This window comes from Bactrocera neohumeralis, chromosome 4 (genome assembly GCF_024586455.1).
Source record: "Bactrocera neohumeralis isolate Rockhampton chromosome 4, APGP_CSIRO_Bneo_wtdbg2-racon-allhic-juicebox.fasta_v2, whole genome shotgun sequence".
NCBI classification, from domain to species: Eukaryota; Metazoa; Arthropoda; class Insecta; order Diptera; family Tephritidae; genus Bactrocera; species Bactrocera neohumeralis.
In genome coordinates this window covers 54,260,221-54,265,099 of record NC_065921.1, presented here as the reverse complement: position 1 = coordinate 54,265,099, position 4,879 = coordinate 54,260,221, and the positions used below count along the sequence as shown (strand labels likewise).

The following is a 4,879-nucleotide window of genomic DNA, read 5'->3' as shown; positions in this document are numbered from 1 at the left end:
GCTCACTTCCCTTTTGCATATGATGCAGTTGCAGCGCATTCCCACGACGGTCAGCAGCAGCGATAATGTTGGCGTAGATGCAGCGGCAGCGATGGCGTTGACGTAGACGTAGCAGTGGCAGCGATGACGTTGACGTAGCAGCGGCGATGATAGCGTTGACGCAGCGGCAATGTTGGTGGTGACGTAGACGTTAGTGGAGATGTAGCAGCACTGGAGACGAAAGTTTTGAAACGTTACGTTATGTGTTCCTCTATTGCGGCACTTTTGACATAACGGACACTTAGTGGCACTTGCGGTTTTAGCGTTTTTTTTTTATTGCGTTAGACCGGCACTTTAATTTTAATAATTATTATTTTTGTCACGGTACTTTTAGCCGAAACTGTTCAAACGCTTTGGTAGAAAAAAACACAGCCTCCGCTCCTTATGCACAAAACATACTTGTATGTATTTTTGCTTGTTTCTTTTTCGGTTGACTACGCGCTTTCTTTAATTTGTCAATATGCATTTATGTGTTTTTCATCCAACCAACTACACTGTACAAATTTCTTCTTCCTTTATTTCTTGTTTTTTTTTTTGTTTTAGAAATTTGGTAGCACAGGTAATTTTTTGCACACACTCTTTTCTTCCGCTTATATAGGGAACACTGCACTTTTATATATGTTAAAAAGAAGATGTACGTACGTATAACTTTTTGTCTTTATGTTTGTATATATTTTGATTTTTCAGCCTTTTTTTTTAATGTGTTTATTTTTTATATTTTTTCACCACTTTCACTTAGCCGAACCACGAAAACCGAGATCCGAAAGGAATTAAACACACGTAATTGGTTTGAAATATTAATTAATGCACTTGTTTTTTTTTTAATGTATTTTAGTTTCAACTTTTTAATTACGCACTTGCCCCTGCTCGGGCACCATGAAACACTCAAGCGTTTTTGAGATGCGAAAAATAGTTAGGGGTGCGCAATTTTAAATAACACTCCAATTACCTGTTGCGAGAATGACTTATTAATCACGACTGAGAAAAAAGCGTGCGTTCGGTTCAACTGTTCGATTACAATAGAATTCTTTATTTCAATTAATCTAATTGCTAAGCCTAAATCTTAAAACTAACGGCTTAAACTAGTTGTAATATAAATATGTCTTAAAAAAATGGGTAAGTATAACTCTTCACCTTTCGTTAAATATTGTAACAGATTATGGTATTAAGGTAAGTATTAGATTGGAATTATGAATGCATTATTAAGGTAAGTACTTTATAATAGATTTTCTAAATTTAATCTTTTAACAATTCAATATTTTACAACTCTAAAAATTCAATTTTCTAAAGTCTAATTTTAGGTTTAAATATATATATGTGTATCTTGTCGCTTGACGCAACAGTATTTACTCTTTGTTTTGGACCATTCCCTTGTTTAAAAGGTTTCAGGCAGCATGGTCATCAATTCACTTAAATAACTTTATACCATTGGAAAACGCTACTGGCAATGACAATTTAAATGTTAATGCAGTAAATTGTTTATTAGATATCTTAATGACGGAAACCCAATCCAGAGACGATTACATGGAGTTAATAGAGCTATCACTACTATGCCTGGGTCATTCTCTAGATAACGTTCATTGGAGAGCTCCGGGTGCTTTACAACGTGCTCGCTGGATGGCAAAACTCTTGTACGCCATCAAAATCTTCTTGTTTCGTGTGGAAGATGTTTTTGAAACCACACAAAGGGAAAAATCACAGCTAGAACGCTTTGTGAAATTTGGAATGCTTGTATATGTGAAATATTGGTTTGAGCCTCCTATGGCTGCAAATGCTTCTTGGTCAGACCTTTATCTATGGAAAGACATGACCACTTATGAAGCTATTGATCCACAAATAAGTGAAGTGGTTAAAAATGCTATAAAATCCCATCTTTGGTACCTCTCGGATGAATTAGTTGGGTTGAGTTTGTTCTCAGATAAAGTAACAAATAATGCAAAGGCTGAAATTGTCAAACAGATAAGGTGTGAACCTACTGACCGAAAAGTAAGAGGTGATTCGTCACTTTTAAGTGACCAAGCCGAATTGGCCGATTTTGCCAATCAAAGATCTTTGCAGGTGTTTGAAAAGTTAAAGATAAATTCAACGTTTTTAAACACAGATCTAAATGAATGGAACATCAATCAGCATTATATTGGAGGGAAACAAATCGTAAGAAACCTGAAAGTTGTTAATGATATTGCTGAGCGTGGAGTCAAACTGTTTGAAGACTTCAATAAGCTTCTAACAAATGATGAAGAAGAGAAGAAGTTGCTCCTACAAGTGGTAGAAGCTAATAGAAAGTGGGTTCTGACAAAAACGACAAAGAGAGCAGTTGTTGAAATAAGCCATGTTTTTTTTATCCCTCTTTATGTTTATATAAGATCGCGTTATTTATTAACATTATTCTATAAAATAAATGAATTTATTACTTCCTACGTAGTTGTACTTATTAAAAAAAGTTACGAAAATTGCGGATTTTTTTCCCGTTGGAATATTAAATTGAAACTTTCCCATAATATTTGTTTTGCCGATAGCAATTAGTTTTATTTAGGCGATTTAGTTTTTCGCCTATATAATATGGACCACCCTACTGAAAAGAGTATAATAAGTTTTTCACGATTTTTGTGACACCCAGAAGGAAGCGTCGAAGACCCTATAAAGTGTATATATAAATGATCAGTATGTTGAGATGAGTCGATTTAACCATGTCCGTCTGTCTGTCTGTCCGTCCGTCCGTCCGTCGGTCTGCATATATACGAACTAGTCCCTCAGTTTTTAAGATATCCTTTTGAATTGCAAACGTCATTTTCTCTCCAAGAAGCTGCTCACTCGTCGGAACGGCTGATATCAGATCACTATAACATATAGCTGCCATATAAACTGAACGATCGGAATCAAGTTCTTGTATGGAAAACTTTCACAAAATTTGGTATGAATTTTTGTTCGTAGAAATAATGCAATGTCGGAAAAAATTGTGCAAATCGGTTAACTATAGCATATATCTACCATACAAACTGAACGATCGGAATCAAGTTCTAGTAAGGAAAACTTTCACATTTGACAATGTATCTTCACCTAATTTGGTATATTGTTCAGATCGGTTAACTATAGCATATAGCTACCTTACAAACTAAACGATCGGATTCAAGTTCTTGTATGGAAAAATTTCACGAAATTTAGTATGAGTTATTATTCATAGAAATAATGTAATATCGGCAGAAATTGTTCAGATCGGTTTACTATAGCCATACAAACCGAACGATCGGAATCAGGGGCTTGTATGGAAAACTTTCGCATTTGACTTGGTATCTTTGCGAAATTTGACATGGATTACTGCTTAAGGTAATTATATAATCTCCAAAAAAAATTTTCAGATACATTACAATAGTTGAAGAAATTTTGAAGGTCGGATAACAAAACCTGCCATACAAACTGAAAAATCATAATTAAGTTCGATAAGTAGGTAGAAAGTATAACTGAGGTATAAAAAAACCGCCGCAACGCCTTAATATTTCCAATAAAATTGCTTGGTGAATACATTATTGAAGGAAATTTCACAGATCAAGTAAGTATATCACACATTTCTGTATAGAAGATTTTCTGAAATTATACCTCTTATACGAGTTCGGAAAAGGTTGCGATAGATTCAGGTTGCGCAACCTTGCTCAATAGGAATCTACGCAACCTTGCTCAAGCGCAACCTCGATCAATATGAATCTACGCAACCCCTTGCTCAATATGAATCTACGCAACCTTGTCTGCGAAGATGTTCGAGCAGCAAGCGAAGCGATGACAATCGGCGATCGCTTGTTCGTTTCTTTCGGCACAGCTCGGCTTTTCTACCAACAACACACTGTTGCCATGCTTATGCTGTTGTTGTTTTTGTAGAACAGTGTTTCAGTTTTTGGTTGGTGACATATTCAATTTAAAATAAATTCTGTTGGGATTCGAACCTACGTGCTCGTCGTCACTTTTGAAGCGCTTACCACCAACACCACCATTGACACTTGAATTGCGTTGTCCTAATTATGGTTTGGTTATGCACGAAAGAAATATACAATGCATCGCCGATTGTTACCTTGCTGCTGCTGCACATATGTATGTTTGTATGCTTGTTCATTATTGAAGTTATACTCCTTTTTCTTTCCTTTGTCCTTCATTTCTGCGAATTCTCAACTATTTTATGTGTCCTTTTATTGAAATACCCTGCGTTGGCCGTTGAAAAATTAAGGCTATACTTTACAGAATTATTTCTGTAGTTAGTCTTCATTTACATTTTTTTGGAAATCGACCCGCGATGACGAGGTATATCGTTTTATCTGACAGCGTGAGGTTTAAGAAGTTAATTTCTAATTTTGTCTTGTGGCATATTAGAAATGATGTTTCTTCGAAAATCGTTCGCTCACAACGGATAAAACGACTTCTGAGTGGTGATTCTAATAAATGAATTCCTTTTGGTTGAAACGCTCTGCGTTGGCCGTTGAAAAGTTAAGACTATTCTTCTCAGGATCATTCATTTCTTCAAAGAAATTAATGACCTTTAGAAATATGCATATTTGCATTATTTCGTTGTCATTCCCATATTCGTAGCAATGGAATTTCTATGGCATAAGTAAAGTAATGGCCGCCGATTGTCACCCCTTGCCGCTGTAGCAGCTTTGCCTACAAACATGCGTAAATACATATGTATGTATGTATACGTATGATCGTGAATACATATCGACGCAGATTTTTGCGAGAAGCACCAGAAAGTTGTGCAATTTATGATTTTTAGCTTTTGCCATCGTCGCGAAAAGACGACTTGTTGGCATAGGCATGCTCGGGGAGATGTTACGGCCTGTGTTTTTATGAATGAAGC

The 4,879-nt window shown here is 35.9% G+C and overlaps 1 non-coding gene across 1 annotated transcript; it reads left to right on the top strand.

The window, feature by feature from the left end:
• The first annotated feature begins 4,249 nt into the window (after positions 1–4,249).
• On the top strand, positions 4,250–4,453 carry LOC126757718 (small nucleolar RNA U3). Its single transcript, XR_007666784.1, has one exon. It is a non-coding gene; the product is annotated as a small nucleolar RNA U3 (small nucleolar RNA).
• The last annotated feature ends 426 nt before the right edge of the window (positions 4,454–4,879 follow it).